This window comes from Anser anser (genome assembly GCF_964211835.1).
Source record: "Anser anser genome assembly, chromosome: 2".
NCBI lineage: Eukaryota > Metazoa > Chordata > Aves > Anseriformes > Anatidae > Anser > Anser anser.
In genome coordinates this window covers 10,276,891-10,284,764 of record NC_139721.1, presented here as the reverse complement: position 1 = coordinate 10,284,764, position 7,874 = coordinate 10,276,891, and the positions used below count along the sequence as shown (strand labels likewise).

Here is a 7,874-nt window from a genome sequence, read left to right as displayed (position 1 = left end):
ATCTGACCTACGAAGTTTACTGCCTGAAGTCAAAGAGCTCTGATGAGAACAGCAAGCTCATTATTAGGTTTGACTGCATGCACTGGTTAATGGGGTTGTGTATTTTCTGGATAGCATCTACTTTCCTTAATGCCAACTGTACACCGTCTGAGCTGCTTGAGAACTGTCTTCTGAAACGCTTTATTTTAAAGCTCACCTTCTTAGGACAAGCCTGAATCAACACCAGCTGACTTTAAAATGCTGGGATGCAATTTTTTTTTTTTTTTTAAACAATTCATGTTTAGATCTGTCCTTGTGCCAGACACCTTGTGCCAGGTGCCAACTCTAGTAGAGATGCAGAAGGAAAAACTTGTGACAAGCGATCGCATCTGCTGTTAAAGTTTAAGCTGCTGGTATAAGTCAATACATTTAGGTTTCCAGAGACAGTTCTTGGTCTGGTTTTCTAGATGAAGTCAGCTTGTTTCTGCAGAGTTGCTGCACTGAGGTTTTTTTGTTTGCTTGTTTGTTTTTTTGTTTGTTTTTCCTGAAGAGGAGGGTATCAGAAGGCTCTTTTCCCTGGACAAACAGCCAGAAAGGGAAGATGGGTAGAAAAGTGTGCCAAGAGATGTGCTCAGATGACTCACCTCAGTTAGGCAATGTCTAACCTCCCATCAGCAACAAATAGGAGCCAAAGTAATGTCAGGATACATTCACCCAGCAGATTGGGCTGTACAGTGTATTCCACCATGGGGAGTCTGAGCTGGAATTATTTCTAGATTTTTGTTTTCCCGTTCTGTGCCAGCTACCTCGACTGAAAGTAACAAAGAGAAACTTGCATACTACTTATGTATGCATTTTTATGCTGAGATTTAAATAATTCAAATATGGAAGTGTCAGTAAAAACAAAAATAAAGAAAGAGAATGGATGTGGGAAAGAAAGGGAAGTATCGAAGACAAAGGGCTTAGGTACCTTCCAATAAGGAATTGCTCTTACAATGGGCCATTAAAATTTAGCTGAGTCGAGTGTATTGTTTTTAATTTGTATTCCCATAACATACTCTGTTAAGGAGGGTGTATGCAGCAAATGCATATTAATGATGTTACACATTTGCATATTATAGATCCGTAATACCAGGGGTGCCATAAAAATCTTTATGAAAAGTGGTGACTATGCAGCAGTCAATTTTCTCTATATCTCAACCATTTTCATCTTTTTTTTTTTTTTTTTTTCCACACACATGCACACACAAAATCCCCACAACTGATAGACATACAACATTAAGGGACTAATGACCTGCAAAATTCCATTTATAAAAGATAAAAAAATGTTGTATTTATATAGAGAATCATCAAATTAACACTTCCTCTGGAAGACTTCCAGTTCTTTGTTCCTTTGTTCTAAAAATTTTAAACCAACAACCTGCAGAATTATATTGTTTTTAAATATATATGTTGAACCCCACTCAGATTTAGTCCCAGCAGAATACTGTCATGAGTTTCATGTTTAGAGTATTTTGTATGGCTAAGGTCTTACAACTTAACTCTTTCTAGTGAAAACACTGATCCACCTGGGCTAGCTATGTGTTGTCACTGGTTCTTAACTGAATAAAATATATATATATATTAGTGGTTTTCTCAACATATTTGTACAGATATGAACCCTCATGTCATGCAAATAACTCTTATGTCTCTTGGTCTAAATGCATACTTAAAATCTCTTTCAGAGTGGATCATGCTCTAGACAAAAAGTGTCTGATTTTTCTCCCATCAGTGCAACCTTTTATTCTCTAGTGCTGTTACCGGTTCAAGTGGACTTAGAAATGTGGCAAAGCAGAGGAATGAGCTGACCAGTTATACCAAGATATGAGCAGAAGTCTTCAGTGCCATGTGTCAGTCTTGGTGAGGGAAAATTTCCTGATGTAGGAGATAAGGTTGTGGCCCAGATTCCTCCTGCCTTTGTGCCTCCAGTGAATTTGCTTTGTATTCCACTGCTAACGTTTATAGTCCTGTGAAAGGGTAAAGACCAGGGCCAAGCAAAGACTTCCCCTTCTATTTGGAACGCTCTGAGAAACCGAGGAACTACTTGTAGCTTTTTCTGTTTAGAGGAGAATAAAGAAAAAAAAATAGGGAAAGGTGAACTCTAAGTTCATGGTGCAAGAGGTTGATTTGGGCAGGTTTGGTTGATTTCAAGAAACTTCTGGCTCAGAGGGCCCTACGTAATTTTTACCATCAGTCTGTTTCTTATAAGGACAGTGATGGAATGAGAATTAGTTAATGCTGGGGTCAATATGTGACCTGAACATGAAATATTTGATAACTCATTCCATTCCATCATCTCTTTCCTAAAGAAGTTGCTACTAATAGATCAGAACAAAACAAGGGAGCAGTGGCTTTCAGGTCCCCTAGTACCTGTTGATCCTTCTCATCAAAATTTTCTGTGTGGTTTCTGCCCTTCCATGGTACAGCAGTTACATCACAGGTACAGCTGTTGTGCATTTTGCAGCCTCTGGACCAAAGGTGCCATCTCTCTTCCACAGATATTCACAGGTCTTGTCATTGACTACAGTGCAAACAGAAGCATATCTTATTTTATAAAAAACAAACAATCTTTAAAATCCCCAAAAGACTAAAGTAATGTAAAATCATCTTCGGACCTGCTTAATAGCTTTATATTCTCAATGACACTTCTTTTAAGGACTGCAAAGCAGAGATTTAGGAAAGTAATTTTTCATTCTGTAGAGACTGTCTGACTTCAGGAGTAATATCTATATTTTCATTTTATGCACAAATCGTCATCTCTTGCTCATTAAGGGATAAGAAAAGTGGAACACTAAAGGGTAAAAGCAGGATCTAAAAAAGGATCTAAATTCTAGATATATTTGTCTCCCCTATTCTGCAATATGTTTGCACAAGTACATAAGTATACAAAATTCAGAGAAGTTTTGCCCTTGGATCTTCAGTGCTGAAATACAAGAAATGGTGAAGTACATGTTATATGTCCTTCTGTCTTGTCTATTTGTCCAAAAGGTGAGAAGGAGATCAAAATGCAAAATTACTGACATGTAGTTCAGGTGAGAAGGAGGGACATATCCCCTGTCTCCTGTAAGCCTGCAAGCAGTTCTCCATGCTAGTCCATTCCTTGGGGTGCCTCCAGGTATATTCATCTTACTGTAGAAATATCAGGACCTGGCCGCTGGGTCAGCAAATTACATACATCCATCTGTCTTAACCCCTGTAATGAGGTTTATGTGAAGGGTAAAGTTTAAAAGCTGGGGCAGAGACCATGAACTCATCCGAAAATATATGGCCTTATATCCATATGAAGTGATGGCTCCAACAACAAAATTCCCCTAGGTTTAAAATGTATCCCAGCCCTATTGCTATTTTCCCTCAAACCAAATTGCTCCATTGGTCTACTCCAACTGATTTTGTGAGTGAAACTAAATGGGACAGAATAGATTTAAATGTTATAAATGTCCAAAAAAAAGAAATGGGGAAAATGGGTATAATTTTTAGGGAAATTACTTTAAGTAGATATAAAATGTATTAGCCTTCCTAACAGGCTGGTTAAGGTACATGCTTACATCCTGACTCAGTTTTACTCAGTCCCAAAGGGGACTAAGTAAAATAAATAAATAAATAAATAAATAGTCCACTTCATGAATAAGAAGTGGAAGCAAAAAGAGAGAAGTCAAGACCTCGCTATTTCTTCCTCAGTCAGTTTAAAGACCCATTGCCCCATCCTAGTCCCTCTAGACCAAAAGGGAGTTTTACCATTGACGTTAATGGGAACAGGATCTGGCCCAGTAACTGGCTGTTTTGGATCTGTTTCTGTCGCCCTTGCTGCATTGTTGCTGAGAGTACAGAACATCCTCGCCTTCTGTTTTTCACTCCTTAATGTTTCCTTAGAATACTTAGGCGGAGAGTGACTGTAAATGCTTAACCTTTGTCAATGGCAGACATTCAAGAGAGTTTGGCTGCCTCCTATTTCCTTGTGGACACTGATTTAAGAGTCCATCCAAAACATTTGTTCAGAAGGATATGACTAACATGAAAATCTGTCACTGTATAAACATAGTGACCAAAACCTATTTGGCAGCATTTTAGATCTGCTGGCTAATAATTAGGTATTTATGTTTGCTTTAACAGCACCAGTTGTGATGATCTAATGTCGTTTAGTATTTATATGGATAGCTCATCAGATTTTTTTCTTTTTACAATGATTCAGCATAATTACATGGAAGATAAAGAACATTTAAACAAAAAAAAAAACTTTTTTCAGTAACTAATGCAAAATTTCAGTCAGGGTCACATTAGAAATGACATGCTGAGCTCACATGAGAAGAACAACGCCTGAATTTACTGGAAACATTGCAGTAAGGGTGAGTGAAGTCATTGAAAACAAATTGCTGTTCCCTTCCTAAATAGGCTTGGGCTGGAGTAGGGTCCTCTGGGTTGTGACCAGATTTAGCATTCACAGCCAGTTTGTTTCACAGAAATGCAGTACAATCTCTAGGGAAACAAATCTGCAAAAAATGTGCATGAGAATTTTTGGGGCGGGGAGGGATACATGGATCTAATGCAGTCAGAAGCATATTAAAAGCTATAAACAGTTTGCTGTTGTTTGGGCTGGTTCAGAAGATCGCTTAATCGTTTACTGACACTCTTATCACTGCAACAGGTTTTGTTATTCTGATCCAACTGTGTCAAAAGTTATGTGAACACATATATCAGTCTATAATTCAAGTACATGTTGTTATTCACTATCACAAAAACTATAAAGACTCTGAAACCCTAATGATACCGATCCAAGTACACTTTGATAAGCTTGAAGGGCGTAAGATTTGTATTAAAGTGTACCTCCTACAGACTGTTTTCAGAGCATCATAAAGGAGTAGGAAAATTACCTTTGATACACCTGCTACTAAAGAGCTTGTGAAAATGTTTGAGGACAAGACCTTTTTTCTGCCCACTCAATGAAGCAAGAACAAGGAGAACATTACCTTGTTTGACTGCTTGCAAGAAGCAGAAAAATCTGTACGCTTCTCCACACACACTTCTCAGATCACCCCAGCAGACCTTAGGAGATGACGGAAAGTCAAATAGTGTGTTCTGAGAACCATATGAGAGACAAATTCACCCATAAGCTTTCAAAATCTAACAATGGCAAAGAGAATTCACTGTACAGAATTGCCACCATGGAAAGTATTACTGCTGCTTGGTACCATCAATTCTTCATGATTTTTATCCTTATTGTGGTACTTTGATATGATGAAGAATACATTTCTGTACAATCTACTTTTAGCTTTGCTAGGTTAGGTCTTACCCTCATAATTCCACTTCCCTTGCAGTGCATTTCCTGTTCTGAATCATTAATTTCACTCTGATAAACACTTTAGCTAGGAAGTTGGAAGTTACTATGAAAGAATCATAGAGATTAGGAGTCATCAAATCCATCCCTCCTCTTTTCAGGAGGAGAAAACAAAGAAAGGATGACAGGGAATGAGATGAGAAGATAACAATACTATGCTATACATGTGACTAATTGCGCCAGCCAAACAAGTGCAGCTGGAAACAGGATATGTTTCGGACAAGCCACTCTAAAAAATTCTAATCTGTTATGAGATTCATTTTTTCCATGAATATTTTTAACTCTGCGATCCCTAATTTTTCATGGCTCACCAAGGACATAGATGTGTCTTTGGGGCTCTATTGTCAGTATGTGGATCCCTCTACTTTTGGGAAGTAATGGACTTTGATTTCTGTGGGGAAATTTGATAAGGGTGAAGCGAGGAGAGGAAGAGAGTAGACTTGCATCCTAATGTGAGATATTGTTTGCCTTATAACTTCTTTCTGCCTCTCTTTTGGGATCTGCTCAAATCATCTTTGCCAATGTCAGTTCTTTATTTTCCTACTCATAGAGATATTAATATGAGACTGCTTCAAAAAGGAAAATATTCTCTCCACAGCTTCCAGTGCTCTGGAGATGTGATTAACTTGCCAGAGGTACAGACATCTCCAACCTCACGCAAAGCAAGAATTTTCAGACTACGTGGTAGATATGGGATATTTTCCAAGACAGGAACGAAACTGAAGCATGCTGATATTCTGCATTTGCACTGAAATGGCAATGGACTGCTGCTCACAAAGACCTGACTTTCATTCTCCAGATGTGCTTCCTAAAGAGATCACTTTATCTGTTCCTCACTTGTTCTTTCCACACCCACCTGTGAGTATTCTTCCTCTCCCACTTGCATGCTGAGTGGTTCCCTGATAATTTAGACAAAGAGGACCACCATTTTCACCAGGTTAGTTAACCAGGTTAGAGAAAGCTGGGGACTTGCTCATGTGAGCCACTTCACTGATGGGGTAGTAATTTCCAGTATGAATACAGCGATGAATGGCTGTGGAGAGCTGGAGCTGAAAGAGGATTTGTGACTATATCCTGAGACAGTCATGCTAGGTAACAGAAGCAAATGAGCTGTGTTTACATGATTTCCAGGCACTAAATGAAAAGACTATCCTAAAACCTGCCTCAGTCAACACTAAAAAAACAGAGCATCCCGCCATCTGTTCTGCTATAAGAACACACTTAAAACTTTTTTTTCATATTACAGATATGTGTATGATTTTCAAGAAAGGCAATAGGTGTTATGTGTCCAATTCTGTACTGAAGACTTAACTCCCAAATTTTCTTTGAATCCTTCAGCCACTGAATGTGGAATATGTTATCATATGCCAGCTGGTAATGCCAGCTTGATGCATCCCATTAGAGAAGTTTGTTTTTCATCTGCTTATCATTTTTCTAATCTTTAAAAATTTGGCATTTGATATTCCCTGTTACATGCCTGTATTTTTTTCCCTAACCAGATAGGGTCAGCTAGTTGCATAAATGAAGTTAGGAAAAAAATACCAGAAATAGGTAGTTTGGTTTGGTTTTGCTCAAGATTATATATGTATCTATACATACATATATATATATTCACTTATCATATATATATTATATATGTATATATAAATATGAGAAGTGAAATTACTTCTAGAAACTCCTGGTACCTTATACTTTGGAGTAGGGATTTGAATTTTAGAAGCACTTAGGACTTGCTTTATGGATGGTCTGGCTGTGCTCACAAAAATGACCTACATTTGGCCTTCCATGTATTGGTTTACGTCTTCTATGGTGGTATCTTTGATTTTTTCTTGCAAATCCTCTGAGACTTTTTTTTCTTTTTTTTTTTTTTTTTTACTGACTATGCTGTCCCCCAGGCTGATTTGCTAATGAAATTCACTCAATGCTATTACAGGTTCTACAGAGAAGGGTCTTCTTTCAAAAAGCCACTAGGACCTGAGCAATGTCTTCTATTGCCTGCTTGGTAGAGGAGCTTCCACTAAGGCAAGATGCTGCCAGTGAAAAGTTCAGGACTTTGGTCCCGCACTGAGAGGTGAGTGGATCTGTTGGGGTAAGCAATTGAGACTAAATAGACACAAGAAAAGTTACAGGAGAAAATACAGAAAGGTTTACCTTTCAGAAAGGTGTACTCTCTAGATTACTTTCCCCATCAAATCCCAAAGTGGAACCCAGATTTCTTGAGTTTGCTGTCAGCAAACCTCTGTAAAACCCTCTGCAAAAAATGTCCAGTTCTCCCTCAGAGCTGTTCACAGAGGGAATGACAACCTGCTATTGCTCAGTTTCTCCTTTAAGCCTAGTGGCAGAGGTAGATCTCAAGTTACCAACCTCCAATTGACTTGTGTGGGTGTCAGCATTACTCTGTGCAACAGAATGTCTATTTTTTTCCCATTTGATGATTTAAAATGTGGGGAAACGGCATGCTTAGTAACTATGTGAAAATAATACGGATGTAATTTCAAGGATTTTTTCATGAAAAAAAAAAAAA

General features: G+C 38.2%; 1 long non-coding RNA gene across 1 annotated transcript; it reads left to right on the top strand.

Moving 5' to 3' along the window:
• Positions 1-4,116: 4,116 nt before the first annotated feature.
• On the top strand, positions 4,117-7,658 carry LOC310894531. Its single transcript, XR_014579992.1, has 3 exons — positions 4,117-4,361; positions 5,949-6,208; positions 7,284-7,658. It is a non-coding gene; the product is annotated as an uncharacterized lncRNA (long non-coding RNA).
• The last annotated feature ends 216 nt before the right edge of the window (positions 7,659-7,874 follow it).